Source organism: Vulpes vulpes, chromosome 3 (assembly GCF_048418805.1).
Source record: "Vulpes vulpes isolate BD-2025 chromosome 3, VulVul3, whole genome shotgun sequence".
NCBI classification, from domain to species: domain Eukaryota; kingdom Metazoa; phylum Chordata; class Mammalia; order Carnivora; family Canidae; genus Vulpes; species Vulpes vulpes.
The window spans coordinates 21,665,779-21,687,434 of NC_132782.1; the positions used below are offsets into that span (position 1 = coordinate 21,665,779).

The window sequence follows — 21,656 nt, forward strand, 5'->3', positions numbered from 1 at the left end:
TCTGGTCCTCCCTCCCCGGCACCTGCGCAGGGGGATGGAGGAGGGCGGCGGAGGCGGGACACGCGACACCCGCCCCAGAGCGCCCCGGGTTGCCGCCGCGACCCTCGACCCACGAGGAGACACTGCCCAGAGTCACGCCTCGAGGCCCCAGCCCCAGTCCGCGGAGCTCCACCCGCAGTATCTGAAGGACCTGGTTCTAGTCCTGCCCCGCCCTTAGCCTCACCCCCACCCCATCCTCACTCCCACCCCCACCTCATCCTCATCCTCATCCCACCCCCATCCCCACCCTCACCCCCACCGCACCCCCATCCTCACCCCCATCCCACCCCCATCCCCACCCTCACCTGCACCCCCATCCTCACCTCCATCCCCACTCCCACCCCATCCTCACTCCCACCCTCACCCCCACCCCCATCCTCACCTCCATCATCACCCCCACCCCTCTCACCCTATCCTCTTCCCCACCCCCACCCTCACAGCCACCCCCACCCCCATCCTTACCCCCATCCTCAGCCCCACTCTCAGACCCACCTCCACCCCCACCACCCATCCCCAGTGTGACCCAGTACCAGGTCCCAGGGCTAGTCTGAGCTCCCAGCGGGGAGTCATCTCCGCACTCACAGTGGAGACAGAGGCGGGGAAAGTAAGATGGGGAGGACTCGCTGCTATGGCTCCTTGTACCCCCCAAGTCTAGAAAGCATGCCCACTCTCACACTTGTGCCTGATTCCCAAGGCACCTTTTAGTGGGTCAGGCCAGCATGTTCTAAGCACCATTCAGAAACCAGAGGAAATTGAGACAGGACAGTAAGCTGCACTGGCCCCCCCAGCCGCAAGCATATTGGCCACATGAATCACAAAGAAGTTTGATCAGAAGAAAATCCACTATGATTAGAAGAAATTTCTGTTGGAAGGAGCCCAGGGAAGGCTCCCTGGCCAGCACAGACGGCACCTCCTGTGTGGGAGCTGCTCTCACAGAGGGCGTTTGGGGAGGATGGGTGGGGGTGCCCCTGACTTGGACCGTGTCCTCTGGCTGCCTTTCCCCAGTCACTGCCCATGCTGGAGAAGAGAACACGAGGTGGACAGCCACAGCCAGTGCTGGCCAAGGCCAAGGCCACTGTTACTTCCCTGGTCCCTTTCTCTTAAAGCTCCTCAGCCAGCTGGGCCCCTTACAGCTGCCCCAGTTGCAGTGTTTGCTTGCTTGTATAATGAGGCTCATTTAGCTTCTAGACTGTAGCAGGTCAGACCACAGTAAGGCGTTCAAGCCAGCTGCTCCCCTAGCACCACCAGCCAGGGCCCAGCAGGAGGCTCAGCACCCCGGCCCTCCCCTGCCTTCCTTCTCCACCAGGCATGCTCTGGGAGCTGCAAAGAGCCTCTCTTCTCTCTCTTGTTTGATATCTCAGACCTGGTGCTAACTATCCATTTCCGCCTTTCCCTTCCCTACTTTTACCCACTAGGGTTCTTCAATAAACATAAATTTTACAAATGCTTCCTTTGCAAAGGTGGCGTGATGTTGAAAGAAAAATAAAATGGTGACAGCAATCACACATGTCTGTATGTTGCCCATAGTCTCAACTTCATATGATGCTACACAGCTTAAAAGGCTCATAATTAAGTTGGACTCAGAGACTCTGGGACCTTCCAGAAACAGTTTCTAGAATAGCAGTACGAATTGGCACCATTATAATGAAAGCCAACATTGAGGGGCCACCCCTTTGGCTCAGGTCGTGATCCCCGGGTCCTGGGATTGATTCCCACATTGGGCTCCCCACAGGGAGCCTGCTTCTCCCTCTGCCTGTGTCTCTGCCTCTCTCTGTGGGTCTCTCATAAATAAATAAATAAACAAACAAACAAATAAATAAATAAAATCTTAAAAAAGAAAATGAAAGCCAGCATTGAGACTAAGTAGGCCCCATACATTAAACTGTGTGGTTTATATATTTATCTTTAATCTCCAGAGCAGCCCAATGAATTAGAGATGATTATCTTAGTTTTAGAAAGTAGCTTAGAAGATAATATCCCCCCCCCCAAAAAAAAGAAGAGGAAGAAGAAGGTAATATCCCCCAAGATGTATAGTCGGTAAATTGCAAAGACAGGATTTGAATTCAGGTGTCCCCGGACAGGCTAATCATCTTAGTCTGCGAGGCCTCCTGACCCACGATGAGCCTCCGCTGTCAGGGAGCGCCCACGCAGCCTATTATGCAGAGAAACAGGAATATGTTCATGTAAAACAATAACAATGTCCTGAAACTTATATACCATCTGTGTCAACTATACCTCAATAAACAGGTAACAACTCCAAAGCATGGAATTCATAGCATCATGAGTGTGAGAATAAAACGTCTCAGTAAACAGGGCATGTGGGTGTAAGCTTTCCCCTCACTCATATCTGTGTACACTTTGACCCACTTCTTAGATGCATTATGTTCTCGGAATACTACATAATTTATATACTTGCTTTTCAGGGCACCTCTGGAACTATCTAAAGTTCAGAAAAACTATTCTTCACACAGCTTCATTAACACATTAATTATTATAAGAATGATTAATTTGGTATCTGCGTTTAATTAAGTTGGCAGACCCCTTTCCCTAAAGGACCATTTCCAGTTTCTGATCTTAAGTGGGTCCAGTGGAGCTCACGACTGCTGTCCGTATGCCCCCCCCCCCATGTCCTGGCACGTTTTCTTCCCTCCCTGACGCACTGGGATGTGTCCCCTTCGCCATCCGAGAGCAGCCGACATCAGCAACCCCTTGACCAACTCAGTTGTAGGAGGACCCCTCTTCTGAAGCCTTTTTCTCAATGTCTACAACTCCATCCCTTAATGCTCACTCCGACACCTTTCCCACCTTTCCTCTCCAGCCAATCCAGAGGGCACACCTGACATTATAGCCCATTACTACTCACTGCTTACTCCGATGCTACATACCTTCGTACCCATTAACCTTTTCTTAGCTTTGCTCCAGGTATAATGGTTTAATCGGCTGAACATGGAAAGGCAGTCAACACTACAGGAGCATGCAGAGCATGTAAAGAAGGTGGCAAGCGGTGTCGAGGAAGGTACTCGAGGAGTTCAAAGAAGACCTGTTGACCCAGGCAGCCTGGGGCCCTAGAGGCTGACTCTGAACTTGGTTTCTATGTTGTCCCGCAACACAACCCCTGCCCACGCCTCATTTAAGGCTCAGCCTTCCAGAGACACCAGCCCAACATTCTCTATTACAGAGCTATGCTTGGCTGGGCAGGTAGTGATGAGAGCAAGGGGCAGCCAGGGGCCAATTATCCTCTACACTCATGACTTTGACCAGAGGAGTCTCCAGGAACATCAGCAGAGACCAGCAATTCCCTCGGGAAGCCCGGCAGTGGGCAGCCTCCCTTCGCCAGGCCAAGACAAGCTGAGGCCAGGGCTCACAAACAAGTGCCACCCTGGCAGAGCAAGTGATATAAATGAGTGAGGTGACCCAGACTGCGACATTCGGGAGGGTACATGCAAACGGTAGAGTTCTTGCCCTAATAGAAGGAGCCAGCCGCTTCTCAGTTTACCCCACTTATCACCACGTAGGATTGTGGTCAATGGTGCCAGCCCCTCTGATCTTCCCAGAGAACTCAGAAGCCCAGATTTTTATGTGAAGTCTCCCAGTTTTTAAACGTTATTGGCAGGGGCATCTTGGTGACTGAGTTGGTTATGCCTTCGACTCTTGATTTTGGCTCAGGTCACAATCTCAGGGTCCTGGGATGGGCCACATGAGTCAGGCTCCGCTCTCAGCAGGGAGTCTGCATGGAATCCTCTCTCTCCTTCTCCCTCTGCCCCTCTCCACCCCTCATGCTCTCTTTCTCTCTTAAATAAATTAATTTTTTAAAAAAATTATTGGCAATTACATATTTTTTAAAGATTTATTTATTCATAAGAGACACAGAGAATCAGAGACACAGGCAGAAGGAGAAGCAGGCTCTATGCAGGGAGCCCCATGTGGGACTGATCCCAGGACCCCAGGATTACGCCCTGGGCCAAAGGCAGACACTCAACCACTGAGCCACCCAGGCGCCCCTTCTCTTTCCTTCTTGAAGTCAAGAGCCAGCCAGCTTCTCCTGTCCGACCACTTCCCGCAGGCCCCCAGCTCCTCTCCACAAATGTAAACACGCTAAGGGTTCAGACCTCTGCCTTTGGAGTTAGCTTGACAGTGGTGCCCCAAGCCCCCTTGGAACACCTGGGGGTTCTGACCTGTTGGAGGAACCATGGCCGCGACCGGTGGCTCTCTGGGGGAACCCGGCCGATGCTTATCCAGCAGCTCAGCAACCAGACTCTCTGCCAACACTGAGGCATTTTCATCCCACATTTCCAGGATTCAGCCCAACTTCTGGTCATTTCACAGAACCAAGATGTCACAAACAGGGCCAACCTTGCACCTAAAAAGAAGAGGCAGTGACCTGTACCCTGAGATTCAGTCATAAATGCAATAAAAACTGAAAATTTCCCCACCTGTTCACAATGACTGAAACCTAGGCTGTTTTGTTGTTTGGGTTTTTGTTTTTTTTTTTTAAGATTATACTTATTTATTTATTTGACAGAGAGAGAGAGAGAGAGAACAAGCAAGGGGATTGGCAGGCAGAGGGAGAAGCAGGTTCCCCACTGAGCAGGGAGCCTGACATGGGGCTCGATCCCAGGACCCCAAGGTCATGGCACACGGCTAGCCGAGCCACCCAGGCGCCCCTCAGGAGGTCTTCATTCTACCACAGACATGGGAGAGACTGCGTCTGGGGAAAAGCTTCAGCAAACCTCAGCCCATCCCGAGGGGTAGCCACTAAGTGTCAGGCCCTTTCCTGGAAAAGCAAGGGGAGAGCAAGGCAGACGTGGGGGCTTGAAGCCGGGGGAGGCCCCACCAGGAGGCCGGGGGACCTGAGATGAGAGGCCCGCGTTGCCCCCCACCTCGCTCCCTCTGTGCTCCTCCACCCACCCTGGAGCACAGCCTGGACCTCAGCCCGTCCACAGGGGAGACCTTGGGGGACTACTTTAATACTTCCTCCCTTGGTGAAGGCAAGATCAGAGCCCTGACCCACCCTCCGCCCCCAGAACGCCCACACCACCCCCTGCATGCAGGCCCTTGACACAGACGACACAGGCGACAGATGAAATCCGCTGGAGTGTTATGCTGCTCACTCCTGACGCTGAAGATTGAGGCAGGCCCTTCCTCATAGAGGAATTTCACTTTTCCTGGTCCAACAGAGATACAGCCCAGAGGGCAAACTCCCATGTTGGGCATAATTCTCTGGGTGAAATGTTTAGAAGAGTCCTGCCAACACAAAGCAGCAATTTCCATGCAAATTCGTGCCTGTGGGGAAAAATGCAATTGGCCCAACAATGGCACTGATGGGACACCCCCTTCCCACTCCAGTGGGGTGTGGAGGCGCGGCTTGAAGGGAGAGATCTATCTGTTCAGCTCTTCTCCCTCTGAGCACGCCAAACATAAATGACTCCCGTGTTCCAGGAGGGGTGTCTGCTCCACGCTGCTGCTCAATGACAGGGACTGCATGGAAATGAGAAGTCATGCTCCCCTCCTTCTCAGCAGGCCTGCCAGAACAAAGGCAGTGTTTCGGGGGTTTTTTGTTTTTCAGAAAAATAGAAGAAAGAGAAAGAAAGAGAAAGTCAGGACATTCACACGTTTTATGAAACCAAAAAGGCTGGTTAACCATGTGGAGTTGACAAAGAAAAATAATAGTCATAATCCACTAAGCTTGGTTCATTCCAGGGGATGACAGTGCTGCAAGCCACCCACGGAGATTCTGATAGCCACGCCGGGGCAGTGGCAGATGTCGTGGTGGAAAGAGTTCAGGATCTGTAGATTGTTCTGGTCTCCACCAGTAACACCAAGATGAACTGGGGCAAACTACAATAGATGTGATGTTGCTGAACTAGCTCAGGGATCTTTAGGTTGGGATACAGCTACGGTTGGCCTGGTGCATGAGTACTTTGCAAGGACTTTCCAGGGGAAGGGATAGCTTTGGGGAATCAACTGCTCAATCCTCAGCTTCTACACATCCTCTTTCCTAAAGTTCATTTGTCTAAGATCATTCCCAAGGACTCTTTTTATCTCCAGTAATCCTTTTCTGACTTTTCAAGAAAAGCACACCCGTCACCCACACTGTCCTACTAGGGTGCATTGCCCTGGGGTGTCAAAATGTCCATGATTTCCTCCTGAGGGACAGTTCTTTGAGAGAAGAGCAAGTGAGCTTCAGAAAAGAATAGTGAAGGCAGGTGAAAAACTCATGGTGAGCCTCTTTTTTTCCCTTCTTTCTTCCTCATACTCCCTTCTTTCCTTCCTTCACTTTCTTTTTTTAACTTTATATGCTGCATAGTTTATTTAGCATGTAAGGAATGTGAGACTCTCTTCCTTTACTTCGTAAGAGTCAGAATTCAGGAGCCAAAAGATTTCAAAAGGTTGCATGCTAACACACTTCTTTGAATTAAAAAATGAAGTGAGATTTTTTTTTTTTTCTGACAAGAAGCAAGTCCAATTTGGCAGAATGGTTTGACAATAAGGACTAGCTTTGCCAATTAATTTATATGATGGACACTCTCCATAAATTTAATGAGCTAAATCTGCAGCTCCAAAGTTTTGATGAAAATATATTTTAATCACGTATGTGATATTCAGTACCTCATCTAATACATACTTTGCAACTACTTAAATTTATGATAAAAAAAATTCTAGATGTCAAACTCAAAAAGAATCTTTCAAAATTCTTTCATGGAGTACATGAGCAAAAAAAAGACTGAAGCCACTAGTCGAGCTGATTCTTTCCAGGTGACTGTGCTCATTAGATTTCTTGGTTTCTTCTCTTTCTCCCTCTCTCTGCACCCGGTTCTAATCCCTCTCCCGCCCTTGCCCCACTGCCTTCTCAGTCACCACATTTGAGAGGCTTGGTTACCAGTATTCAGTATCCCTTCCAGCTCCCATAAATTAAAACACACCTCAAAAACCCAGAAAAGTAAAGGGAGAAGTTGTAGAAGCTGGGCATAAAAGTCCCCAAAACACTTCCCAAATATTTTGACTGTCTCACAGATGAAAGGCCCAGGATGGACAGACTGCATGTAAATCTCAACTTTTTCAGAAAAAGTAATAAGCTCATTCTGCTCCCAGTTCCCTCACAGGGCTAATTTAACATTTCCCTCCCACTCGTAAAAAATAGATATGATTTCAAGGTCAAATAAAGTAGCAACTTTTCTTTTTAGGTTTTTGTTTGTTTGTTGTTTTGTTTTGTTTTTACTTTAGCACAGTTGACATTTACCATGGATTTTACCTATACAACATAGTGGTTCAACATTTATAAACATTACAAAGTGATCACCATAAGTCTAGCCACCATTTGTGGCCATGCAAAGTTCTTACAGTATTACTGACAATATTCCCTATTCTGTACTTGTCATCCTCATGACCTATTTATAACTGGAAGTTTGTACCTCTTAATCCCCTTCACCTATTTTGCTCATTCCCTACCCCCTTCCCCTCTGGCAACCACCAGTTTGTTCTCTGTATTTATGAGTTTTTGTCTGTTGTTATTTATTCATTTCTTATGTTTTTTAGATTCTACGTGTAAGTGAAAGGATGCCGTGTTTGTCCTTGTCTGACTTATTTCACATAGCATAGTACCCTCTGGGTGCATCCATGCTGTCCTAAATGGCACGATTTCATTCTTTTTTATCGCTGAGTAATATTTCACCCTGGAAATATATCATATCTTCTTTGTCTTTCCATCCATCGGCGGACACTTAGGTTGCTTTCGTATCTTAGCTATCATGAATAATGCTGCAATAAACACAGGCATGCATGTATCTTTTCAAATTGGTGTTTTCAGTTTCTTTGAGGAAAGACCCAGAAGTGGAATTACTGGATCATATGGTGATTCTATTTTTAGTCTTTTGAGGAAGCTCTACACTATTTTCCAGAATGGAAATTTTAACTTTCTCCTTGTAATGTATCTTATTGACACAATTCTCTTTTGTCCACAATGGCCACTTCTGGATGTGAAAGTAAGGAGAAAAAAAATACTTAGATGTAAGTATTAGATTTTTCTAAGTATTAGAAAAAAATACTTAGATGTAGATACAGACAGAGATAAATATAAGGGTAGAAGTAGAGACATCCCCCTATTCCCTTTGCTTGGGTGATAGAAGGCCGGAGTGGTGAGAATCTCTGTCGTTACCAGCAAACCTCAGAAAAGGAGAAAAACTTCTTGACGACTCCGATTAACCAAACTAGCCAGCTGGTTCTTGCTCTAGACAAAATTCATTAAATTTTTTGTGCCTTGCCCCCCTTTCGTCATCTAGTAAAGCCTATAGGATCCTTCTTTTTCTTTCTTTTTCTTTTTCCAGAGTGGCTGCACACCTTTTTGTTTGTTGTGGTAACACTTAACATGAGATGGATCCTGGATGCCTGGGTGGCTCAGTCTGTTAAGCATCTGCCTTCTGCTCAGGTCATGATCCTGGAGTCCTGAGATCAAGCCCCACGTTGGGTTCCCTGCTCAGCAGGGAGCCTGCTTCTCCTTTTCCCTCTGCCGTTCCACCCCTGCTTGTGCTCTCTCTCTCACTCTGTTCTCTTTCTCTGTCAAATAAATAAAATCTTTTTTTTTATTATTTTATTTATTTATTCATGAGAATACAGAGAGAGGAGAGAGAGAGAGAGAGAGGCAGAGACACAGGCAGAGGGAGAAGCAGGCTCCATGCAGGGAGCCTGAGGTGGGACTTGATCCCAGATCTCCAGGATCATGCCCTGGGCTGAAGGCGGCGCTAAACCACTGTGCCACCCGGACTGCCCAAATAAATAAAATCTTAAAAAAAATGAGATGTACCCTTTTAACAAGTTTTTAAATGTACAATACACTTGAACGTGTGTGCTGTATTGTACACTTTAAAAAGAACATGTAACATCAGGTCTACCCTCTTAGTGAACTTAGACATGTGCTATATGTAACCATAGGCACAGTGCTGTACTGTAGATCTCAAGGATTTTTTCATCTTACACAACCAAACCTTTGTACCCTTTGACCACCAACTTCCCCATTTCCATCTTCTCCACCATCAACCCCTGTTAACCAACATTCTGCCCTCTGCTTCTGGGAGCTTGACTATTTCAGATTCCTCATGTAAGTGAGATCATACAGTGCTTGTCTTTCTGTGTCTGGCTTATTTCATTTAGCATAATGCCCTCCCAATCCATCCATCCATTCAATCCAAATGGCAGGATTTCCATCTTTTTTAAGGCTGAATAATATTCCATCATGTCTATATACTATATTTTCTTTATCCATTCATCTATCAATAGACATTTTGGTTATTTCCATTATCTTGGCTACTGTGAATAGTGCTGTAATGAACATGGGAGTACAAATGTCTCTTTAAGATTCCAGCTTCAATGCTTTGGGAAGTGGAATTGTATGGACCCTTTCTCAGAATACACAAAACCAATGAGTAAGATTGCAAAAGAAGACGATTATCTTAAAATACTGTTATCAAATATCTTTAAGAGCAATCTTGTGGCAGAGTAGTATATGTGTTTTTTATTAACACCATGAACAGCAAGGCCAGCATGCTATTCAAGAATAATATCTATCATAATTTTGAAATAGTCATTAGTGTACAGGATATTTTGAAATATCTGCAACCACTGTAGCATGTTATAAAAATATCTTTAATTTGGTGACAAATTCACTGGTACTGCCAATATTACTGAGGTCTGTTGGTTACAGACATAATAAAAGGAAATGTTACACTTCTGTTAGAGCTTAGTGAAAGTACACACTTCCCTTTTTTCCCATCCAAACTCATGGATACCCTGCTCTAAACAAACTGTGACTCAGGTGATATTTTGAAGGTCTGCTTATCTTCCCTTTGGCTCCCTCCTTACTATTCTGGTTGACTCTTCCTTCCCCAAGCACCTAACCTATGCTAGTTTCAATTAGCTGATATAATGGCTCATGAATAACAACCACCATGCATGGATTGTCTACTATTCTGCATACATTTATTTACAAATAAATATAACAACTGTCTAAGGCCTTTTATGAATGAAACATCTGAAGCTGAGAAAGGTTACACAATATGAAGAAGGCAACAAAGTGGAAGATCGGTATTTAAATTGAGGTCTGGGGCAGCCAGGTGGCTCAGGGGTTTAGCGCCACCTTCCGCCCAGGGCCTGATCCTGGAGACCCAGGATTGAGTCTCAAGTCGGGCTCCCTGCAAGGAGCCTGCTTCTCCTTCTGCCTGTGTCTCTGCCTCTCTCTGTGTCTCTCATGAATAAATAAATAAAAATCTTTTTAAATAAATAAATAAATATCTGTATGGCTTAAACCTTGTTCCTATTTCCACTGTGTTATACCGCCTTCTATCAGCATAAAGAAATTTTGCATCTTAATAGAGAGTCTAAAATCCAAATACCTCCAAGAAATAGATTTCTAATGGAATTTCAGATATAACCAGAGGAACAGCTACTTTGAGAGAGGAGTCTTCAGTTGCTCTCTAAATCTAGCGATACCAGTGACTATTCTCACTCACTGCTCCACTTCTACAGAGAGATAAGGAACTGAGTCAAATCTCAGGAATCTATCCCTAATCCCTGTGAGCAACGTGCAAGTTCCAGAACATGTAGGCAGACAGAACCCTCCAATATTTTTGAAAGAAAAAAGAGAGACTATAAGAAGGATATTTTTAACCTGGCTGCCATTGCAAGTAGTGTCCTAGCTGCATTCTGGGTGTTTGGGGTTTGCTTTTCCTTTTTTTCATTACTCCAAACACAGTAAAAATCTATGACCCCACTTGGTAGAGGAACTGCTGAGTGCCAAAAATGATGAAGAAAATGACACGGAGGTTTCTCCGCATCCGCGCAGCTTCACAATGGCTTTCTGTTGTTCTAAGTAGATTTCCCAAGATCCCAAAAGGGAGAAAGTGTTGGGCAGAGGAAGGGGAGCATCGGTTTCACAGACTAATTTTGCAAACAACTTGAAGGCAGTGTCCTCCCATCAGATTGTAAACCACCACCACCACCACCACCCCCGCAAAGGGAAAGGATCGTGTCTTTGGCATATCTACACCCTCGAGCAACAAGAGCAGAGTCTGGCACAGAAGAGGCTCACGGTGATTTTTTTAACTGAGCTAAGGCAGCACTGGCCTGGGAACTTCCTCTGTAACACCTGAGGGCCTCCTGGCCTTTCTCCATCAGTGGAGGACACTCGGTGTTTCCAGCAGGCTGCTTTTTGAGCCATAAACATCTAGATAATGCTATCTTTATTAATCATTGAAATGATGCACACCTTTGTGTCTTCCTTTTATCCTTCTCTCCGACCGTGCTTCTTTCTACTTGAAGACACAACTGATATTATGCCTACTGCAACCTCTGGATGACAGATCTCATCTGGCTTTTTACTAATATTTGTCAAGCTCAAATATGTGGTGTTCTAGTGGGTGCATTAGAAAATTAAGATGGATGGGAATGGCTTATCTCTAGTGTCTTTTATACTACAAATACATCTGCACTAGTGTCTAACTAAATTTTCTCCAGTCTTCCTTATCCAGTATTAACTCTAAGAAGCTTTTCAACAGATATTCATTAAACACTTATTCTGAGCTTGGTACTATTCTGGGTGCAAGGAGTAGGGAACACAGTGTGATTAGTGCTAAGCAGCAGTATCAAAGAAGATCTATGAATGAACGAAGAATGTGATACATTTTTGTAGTGCTTCCTAGTTTTTAAATTAGTTTCACACATACTAGCTCATGTTTTTCTCAAGGCCACATTTCCTTCCCTAGGTGGCGGGTAGAGCAGGTATTATTTTATTTTTATTTTTTTTTTATTTATTTATGATAGTCACATAGAGAGAAAGAGAGAGAGGCAGAGACATAGGCAGAAGCAGGCTCCATGCACCGGGAGCCCGATGTGGGATTCGATCCCGGATCTCCAGGATCGTGCCCTAGGCCAAAGGCAGGTGCCAAACCGCTGCGCCACCCAGGGAACCCTAGAGCAGGTATTATTACCAAGTATTAAGAAGGTTGCAGGACTTGCCCAAGTTCTGACAGTGTATCAGTAGGAGAACTAAAGCTAGAATCGAAACCACAAAGATCTAGCCCAGTAGGTGAGACACCACTTTCATGATCCACTCTTTTTCTAGGCAGACTGCTTTCCCGTGTCACCACCGTCATTCAATATAACTGTGCATGTGTCTGGATCTCAGAACCCCACTCACAATGGAGACCCCTGTCATTCCAAATCTCATCCCAAAGTTCTACATGCAATGATTTTACCAGGTCAGGGAGAAAAATGGTTAAGAAACTATGAATTCCGTACTTGGGGATTCCACTTATCTATTGTTACATAACAAATGATTCTGAAACCCAGTGGTTTAAAACAACCACGATTTCGGGATGCCTGGGTGGCTCAGTGGTTGAGCGTCTGCCTTCAACTCAGGGCGTGATCCCGGGTCCTGGGATCGAGTTCTGCGTTGGGCTCCTTGCGAGGAGTCTGCTTCTCCCTCTGCCTGTGTCTATGCCTCTCTCTCTGTGTTGCTCATGAATAAACAAAATCCTTTTTAAAGAAAAGAAAAAATAAAACAACAACTATTTCATTATATTTCATGATTTTGGTCTATCAGGAATTTGGGCTGGGCTCAGTTAGGTGATTCATCTATTCTACATGATGCTAATGGTGATCACTCTGCTCTCTGCTCTATTCAGCTTGTTCATGGCCTCAATCTCATGTTGGACACCTTAGAGGAGAAACCAAATTGGAACTGTCCACCAGCACACCTGAACATGACCCTTCCAGTGTGGTAGCCTCAGGGTAACCGGACTTCTTACCTGGAGTCTCAGCGTCCAAGAGTGATGAGGTGGAGGCTGCACATCTTTTGTGACTCAGTCTCAGAAGTGACTGAAGTATTATGGAAGTAGCATCACTTCCATAATATTCTTTTGGCCAAAGCAGTCACAAGCTTGCCCAGATTCAACAGAGGAGACATAGACCCCTACATCTCCATCAGAAGAGCATCAGTGGATTCATGAGTGTGTTTTAAAACAGTTACATATAAGGGCACCTGGGTGGCTCAGGGCATGATCCCGGAGTCCTGGGACTGAATCCCCCATCAGGCTCCCCACAGGGAGCCTGCTTCTCCCTCTGCCTCTGTCTCTGCCTCTCTCTGTGGGTCTCTCATGAATAAAAAAGCAAACAAACAAATATTTTAAAAATACAAGTTACGAGATCCCTGGGTGGCTCAGTGGTTTGGTGCCTGCCTTTGGCCCAGGGCACTATCCTGGAGTCCTGGGATCGAGTCCCACATTGGGCTCCCTGCGTGGAGCCTGCTTCTCCCTCTGCCTGTGTCTCTGCTTCTCTCTCTCTTTCTATGTCTATCATGAATAAATAAATAAAATCTAACAAATAAAATTAAATAAATAAATAAATAAATAAATAAATAAATAAATAAATAAAATAAAAATACAAGTTACATATGGCTTTCCTATCATTCCTTTTCTTGACCAAGAGTTGGTTCTGTTCCCATCTCACCTGTTTCCTCTCTCAAGTTAACCAAGTTTGCTAGCCCTCTTCTATCCGTTCTGCACATGTTGCATGTCCCTGTCCCCTGCAGTGTTGCACTGGATGGTCACCTCCTGAATCAGGGCTCTCAATATGCATGGTTCCCAGTCACTGTCTATGGCTACATGATGTATACACAAGGGACTGAGTCTTCATCACTTTTATTTAAAGGTGCTGTTGCTGGCTGTTTAGTGCCAAGAATGGCTTCTTTCACCTTGGCACTGCTTTTGCATTACTCAGTCCCTGAGGCATCCTGCTGCTTCCTTGAACGTCTGTCAGCTAGGTGCTGATCTCTGCCAATTGAAAGTGAACTCACAGAGTCAGGCCTTGACCTGTCCTAATAGGATATTTTGTGCTTTCAACAGTACACTTGAGACTGAAGTGCAAAGTTGATAAGAACACAAGCTTTGCGGTCAGAGAGATCCAGATCTATAACCCTTGCTCCATCACTTACTATGTGATCTTATCCAAGCTACTTAATATTGCTAAGCTTTAGCTACCTAGTCTATAAAATGGAGACAAAAAGATATGCTTCATAGGGCTGTCAAAAGGATGAAAAGAGACTATGTAGACAGAGCAGTTAACACATTGCCTGGGACTCAACAAATACCCACTAAATGCTAATGAGAGTAGTAGTAGCGGTACTACTAGTTGCAGCAGTAGTGGTTAACAATACCTAACTGGTGAAGGACCATGATTATATAAAGTACTCATGAACATGCAAATGAAAATTAAAGCTCCAATCCTTTCCCAATAGGTACATAAACTGGACTCAAAGAATATCTGTGTACAAAATATGAATATGGACATATGTACGCAAAGATTAAGTCAAAATCTTTTTTCTTCTCACCAGGTGTGTTTTATTTATATTGCTTAAATGTCCACGTGAATATTTTTCTGTCATTCGCACCAGTGTTTTAAGTAATTTTCACTAAGAGAACATGCTTTTCTCTCTGTCGTAGAAAAGCATTCAAATGCAGTGGTTGGGCTCAGCGGATCACAAAGACTATGACATGATGAAAATGTCTCCAGAGCATCATAAAGTAACACTTCAATATTTAAGATGGCTGGATTTACTCCAAGGACTGAGACAGTCTGCCTATCACCAGCTCAGCTTCAAAATATAGTTCTTGGCTCCAGTCTGCAGTTCAATGAATGTGATCAGTGCAAATATAAGGTGAATAAATCTTAAAGATACTGAACAAAGTTATTTCCCAACACAAGAACACAAGGGACAAGACAATCTTGATTAGTCGATGGCCATGCTAGTATTTCATCTTGGACTAGCTGATGTGAAGGTTCATGTTATTGACTCCCTGCTTGAAGCTTCCTTGGAAAAAAGCAATATTCTACTTTGAATTGGTTATTATCACAACACCCTCTCCATAGTTAAAATCTGTCAATATTCCTTTATCTGGGAGATGCTGAAGGCCCTAGGTTTTACTGGTCCTGACATGAAGTAATCTGCATCACAATTCATGTCACTCACACAGTTCAACCTTTCTGAGGAAGTGAGAATCCTCCCAACAAGGACTCTATTTACCGGCCATTCATCTACAGTTGTGCAGAGGAAACTGGGTGGATGATAGAGTTGAGGACTTTTTAGAGGGTCTGAAATTCTACTTCTCAACAGGCAGCAAAGGATTGGAGGAAACATCGAAAGTTCCTAGGTTCGATGTAAGTAGTGTCTTAATTACCTAAGGACTGCCATCATGAGGTCCCATAAACTGGGTGGCTTATCATCTCATAGTGCTGGAGCCTAGAAGTCCAAAATCAAAGTGTCAGCAGGATTGGTTCCCTCTAAGAGCTATAAAGAAGAATCTGTTCAATGGCTCTCCTAGTGTCTGGTGGCTCTGGGTATCCCTTGGCTTATGGTGTCACAACTCCAATTTCTGCCTCTATCTCCACATGGCCATTTTCTCCCAGTGTGAGTTGACATCATCTTCCCTCCATGCATATCTACCTCGTCCAAACTTCTTTTACATGGGGACATTTGTCATATTGGATTAGGGCCCATTTTAATGATCTTGTTTTAACTCTATCACCTCTTTAAAGACCCTATTTCCAAATAAAGTCTTATTCTGAGGTACTGAGGGCTAGGACTTCAACAGATCTTTTTTGGGATACACTTTGTAACCCATAATATACAGTAGGCAAAACTTTAAGCAAAAACAGAGCAAGGAAATGGAGCAGTCACATTACAGCAATGTGGGCTCAGGAAAAACACCAAAGTAATACAAAAGATTCCCACTCTAGAGTTCTAAAACCACCTCTCCATTGTTTAGTTCCGTTTTCTGCAACCCACCATTCACATCGTTCCATTTTTCATTTCTGCAATTTAAAGCAAAGAGAAGGGATCCCTGGGTGGCGCAGCGGTTTGGCGCCTGCCTTTGGCCCAGGGCGCGATCCTGGAGACCCGGGATCGAATCCCACGTCGGGCTCCCGGTGCATGGAGCCTGCTTCTCCCTCTGCCTGTGTCTCTGCCTCTCTCTCTCTCTCTGTGTGTGACTATCATAAATAAATAAAAATTTAAAAAAAAAATAAAGCAAAGAGAACAACTTTCCCCCCAGATCTATTCTGGGAAATCAAGCTCCCAAATAGTTTCATCTTGTAAGTACAAGATTCCCCTGAGTTTTCTGTATTTGTTATTTCCTTAACAAGAGAGTTTGGAATAACCTGTAGCCAACTGCTTTGTATCTTATTTTGCTAAGAGTGATACAATTATCAATAGACCTGCATTCGTTATAAATTGACAAAAATCCTTTCAAATGTTAGAACACTGACCTCATCTTTCTCAGAAGAATGTTTTTCCTCTCTCCACCTCTGGCCTCCAGCTTCTTAGAACCAACACATTCAGGAAAGGTTTAAATAAAGAACCTACAGTATTTATGATGTTCTTAGGCCATAAATAATGCCTCTGCCAAAGACCAGGCTCCTGGAAATGGACTTTCAGTTTCTCTCAAGTACACTTCAAGGAAGAACACTATGAATCTGAGACTATCTCCTGCCTTTACCAAAAGAACATATGTTAAGCCTTGAACCTCCTAAAGGACTAGTTACATACAAATACTGTCTTAGAAATGAAGGACAAGAGACGAATTAATAGAAATCATATCTGAATCCAACTTTGGATCCATGTGAGATTTTGAGGCTGTACTCCACAGCAGAAAGAATAATGTAAAAATTAAAGCCAAGATAAGAAAGGGGTACACTCATTTTTGCAATTGCATCTTCCTCCTAGTTTGGGTGCTGAGTTTTGAAAGTCAAAAGGGCAGTCATGGTTCAAGACATATGTGGGGATAACCTGGCTCACTCAGTCAGTGGAGCATGTGACTCTGGATCTCAGGGTCATGAATTCAAGCTCCATGTTAGGCATCAAGCTTATACTTTTAAAAAAGAGAGAGATGTAAAGAAATATTAGAGAAAATTGCCTGTAGACCAGAGCTTATAAATTAGAATTCTAGAACTACAACTAATTGTAACAAATTTAAAAATGAAACATCAGCATCAAAGGAGCATTTAGTTGCAACATATTTTTACCTGAGTAATGGGTATTACAGAAAATCAAGTTGTGGAAGGTGCATTTCTAGCAATGGCAGCCCAAATTCATGCCTAACACGTAGATTTCTGGATCTTTCAAAAGGTGCCAACATGTGCTTGATGAGAGAAAAAGAAATATTAGAATTATCTTTCCCAAATTCGACCTCTTACTTTCAGAGACAGAAGTCATTTAGTTTAATGGCTGTTTGGCTCTTTGTGTTAGAGTACTGGTTTTAGATATTTTTCCTTCAGGTGAAATTATAGCTTTATCAGTCATACATATTTTATGATGTTTCTTAACACTGATATTTTGTAATAACAAGAATAGTTGCGTTGCATGATCTCAACACTAGGACAGTCCTTAGAGATTATCTAACCTTTCAAAGTGACTTTTACATACATATCCCTGTATCTCATATAAGCTTCCAACAGCTCTGAAGGGGAGGTGGAAAAGGTGTTAACTCAAAAGAATACAGAGGTCCAGAATAGGCATGGGACTCGTCCAAACTGCCCCCAAAGACAAAGCCAGGACCTCATACCGCATGCTCCCACATCCTCTTTTCCATTTCTATTTCATGTCCATGTCACCTCCAAACACTTTTCTCAAATACTTGAGTCACAGTTACTCTCCCCAGTGTTTGGCCACAATTCTCAATAACAGAATCACCCATGATGATGACCACAAAATTTCTCAACCGCTCTTACTTTCAACTCTAACACACTTTAGTCCCAGCTTGGGTTTTCCCACCACTAAGAATGGTTCACCTCTAAGATTTCTAGTCCCTTCTTATTTTCTGACACAATCTCCTCACCTTCTGCTTCCATCCCCACCTACATACTCAATCAGCCTTTTGCCATCGTCTGTCAGTTGAAAAACACCTATTGTGAGCCTCTGCACCCAGACCTGGGAAATCAGTGGAAGACTAGGTAACCGCTGGCCAGCCCATCCTGAATCTTCTCCCTCTGCCAAGCCCACCCTGTGACCTCTTAGTCCTTTGCTGCCAGAAAAGGAAGCCTGATGTGGGGCTCGATCCCAGGACCCTGGGATCATGACCTGAGCTGAAGGCAGACGCTTAACCAACTGAATCACCCAGGCGCCCCGACATAACAAGTTATAATCACATCAGCTACCCAGGAACAAAATTCTAATGAGCTCAGTGCTACTGCCTAAGTAGAGTTCAGGAATTCCCATACATTGCTGGCTAGAAGGAACCCTTGGAGGTTTTTTTTTTGAAATACAGAATCCCAAGTCCCAGTGAATCAGAATTTCTGGAAGGTGTATTTCTAAAGCTCTCCAGGAGACTCTGATGCAGCCAACCCATAGACTGACATTAGGGTCCCACTGAGCTACACTATTGACTATTATTTTTCCAGACACAACAAGAGGTATTTCTTCACTGAAGAGGAGTCTAGGTTGGATGATCAGCCTTTATGTATTTTATTTCTTCTTCTTTTTTTCTCTTCTACCTGAACCTGAAACCTGTTAGTATAATCTATTGTTTACACTCCTTCTCTACCTCACATATGGCTTCTAGAGCTCCACACAACGATGCAACTTGGGGCACAATCCTCACCCACGTCCCAGATCAGCTGTGTCAGTCCAGGACTCCTGCCAGTCTAAGAATGGCAGCAATGTTGACGTGGATGGAACTGAAGGGTATTATGCTGAGTGAAATAAGTCAGTCGGAGAAGGACAATCATCATATGGTTTCACTCATACATGGAATATAAGAAATAGTGAAAGGAATTATAAAGGAAAAGAGGGAAACTGAATGGGGAAAATTAGAGTGGAAGAGAGATTCCTAACTCTGGGAACCAAACAAAAGGTTGTGGAAGGGGAGGCGGGCAAGGGGTTGGGTAACTGGGTGATGGGCACCGAGGAGGGCACTTGATGGGATGAACACTAGGTGTCATACTATATGTTGGCACATTGAATTTAAATTTTTTTAAATGTAAAAATAAATAAAATACAAATATATATTTGTATAATTTTTTTTAAATGGCAGCAATGGATGCACGTGCGAACCCTGTTCTTTCCACATCCACCAACATGAAGCATCTACAACTTCTCTTAATTTTCCCACTGATTCTAAAAAAAAAAATTCCCACTGATAGGGGCTGATGACTTACTTTACACTCCACCGTTCTCTTGCCTCACATGTAATGACTTTATATTAGCCAAAATGAATGTTTCTTCATGTCTGCCCTTACGGCAGAAGTAAAGGCAAGATGAATATCATGTCTTCGCTGAACTAAACACTTAAATACATTGCTGCTGCAGTGGCCTTGTTGGACTCTACTGAGTGCAGCTTAGGTCATTGTTTTTGAAACATCTTTATGGTCAGTGAAAAGATCAAGCATTACCTCCAGTGATGGTAAGATCCCAATAGCCACTTCCAGTAACATCCCTGAAGATGAGTCATAGTCTGATCAGTTGATTTATAATAAACCTTCCCCACATGTATCTTGATAAAAGCAGACCTTTCAAGATTTTTTTTTAAGTTCCCTACTATAGCTTTCCTTTCCCTACTTTTCAGTTGCCAGATTATACAACATTATAATTTTCCTTGTTTACTATGGATTTGATTGATTACATAGTCCTTAAAAAAAGTTACAGGCAAATATAGTTACTTCACCCCAATTTCATATTCACACAGAGTGTCTCTTTTTGCCTTCCCCCCCCCCCCATTAAATTGCAAAAGGTTTCATACAGGTCAGCATAGCTGGTGCCTCCTTACTTTCATTTCTGTACCAATCTTCTTTATTATTAATAACAGTTATGGCAATAAAAGTAATAATAATGTCTACATTTCTTCCCAAGAGCACAAGGTCTTGGCCCTGAGTACTAACATGCACTAAAATATACAACAGATGCTGTGTATCTTTTTTTTTAACATCTTGAATGTCTTAAACAATTTTCCTTTAGTTACTATAAAATTTCTAACAATGCCCAGTGACTAAAGGCAAGAGAGTGGCCAAAAAATAATAATAATAATTAACTAAATTTCCTTCTTTCCTTTTGTCCTTTTAACAGAGCAGCCTCACATTTTCAGGCTTTGAAGTTTCATATACACATCACAAATTCATTGAAATTGAACAGACATTAGAGAAACACTTCTGTTTTCTTCTCAAGGAAGAATGAAGGCGAGAATTGACATACAGATTTACCTAACAGGGAAGGCGCCTAGAGAAGATGGCCATGACGTATCAAGAAGTACACTGTGTCTCTGAGGAAGGACGGGCTTCAGGCCTCCAGTCTGGACTACTCTCTTCTCATCCTGAATCATTTGCCCTTCCTCTTCTCTCATTGAATCAGCCTTTTGGGAATGTATCTTCTCTTCGATTCATCTGGTAAACCCCTTAGTATCAGTGAGGGACACCTGGGTGGCTCAGTCAGTTAAGCATCTGCCTTCAGCTCAGTTCATGATCCTGGGGTCCTGGGATCGAGTCCTACATGGGGCTCCCTGCTTCTCCCTCTCCCTCTACCTCTGCTCCTGCTTTCTCTCTCTCACTCTCTCTCAAAGAAAGAAAGAAAGAAAGAAAGAACGAAAGAAAGGAGAGTCCAATTTGTTGGTTGTTTTTTTTCCCCTGCCAATCCAAAGGCAGCCACAACATGACTGGGGTAGGAGATGCAGGTCAAGTTCTTCTGAAGCACAGAAAGATAAAAGTGATTGAACAGAAGCCTCCATTTAGCCCAGACTCTGTTTTTTATCCATTTCAACTTACTAAACATTTATAGAACTTTTATAGTCCTGGAAAAAATTCCCTTGAAAATCAACCCTGGGTTGAGGCTGAAATTCTAAGCTTCATTAGGGGATGTAATCTGAGGCCAGTGTGATGGTGGAGAAGAGAAGTGAAGCAGGTAAGCTCAGGGAGCTCATGCAAGATACTGTGTGACAAAATTAATCCCTTCATAAAGAGAAGTCTCCTGGGATAACCTATACAGAAAGCTGCCTCTCGGAACAGTCCATCAAGGGGTGGAAAGAGAAATAGATTATCATCCACCCCCTCGAGTCTATCAGATCCTGGAGCCATACCAAATCAGTCACCAGCCACCAAATGCAGTGGAAGACATCCAGAGCTCTAGCAAGACAGGTGAAGGCCAGAGGATCCAAGATGTCACACCAAGAGATGTCTGATACACTTACCATATGCAACGAAATGTGTATACTATTTCCTGGTCAAATATAACCATCAAAAATACAATCAAATCTATCCTACCTGAGTTTCTCAAGTCACAACCAAGGAAAAAATACCTCCCAATCACTGGTTTCCCTCAAGGAAGACATCTGTGATTATTGTGTATCATTTTTTTCAGGAATTGTTTTCACCTGTGAATTTCATTTATAGTATTTCCAAACAAGAAGCATTCATCAAAGGAAAAAAAAAACAGTTGATCTGGATAACTTTTGCTTGCTGAAGCCCCTCTAGATCTGCAGAATCAAATAAATATCAAATAAAAAATAAATATAAATGAATGAATAAATAAATAAATATCACATAAAGGCTTATAAGGAAATGCTAAGAGATCATGAGAGCTCTGTAGTGAG

At 43.7% G+C, this 21,656-nt stretch overlaps 1 long non-coding RNA gene across 1 annotated transcript in view; it reads right to left on the reverse strand.

Moving 5' to 3' along the window:
* Positions 1-21,656, reverse strand: part of LOC140598110 (uncharacterized) — a 106,438-nt gene that overhangs the window by 20,199 nt on the left and 64,583 nt on the right. Inside the window, exon 3 of the long non-coding RNA XR_012000239.1 lies at positions 4,215-4,399. This is a non-coding gene — a long non-coding RNA (uncharacterized lncRNA). The remainder of the gene's footprint in view (positions 1-4,214; positions 4,400-21,656) is intronic.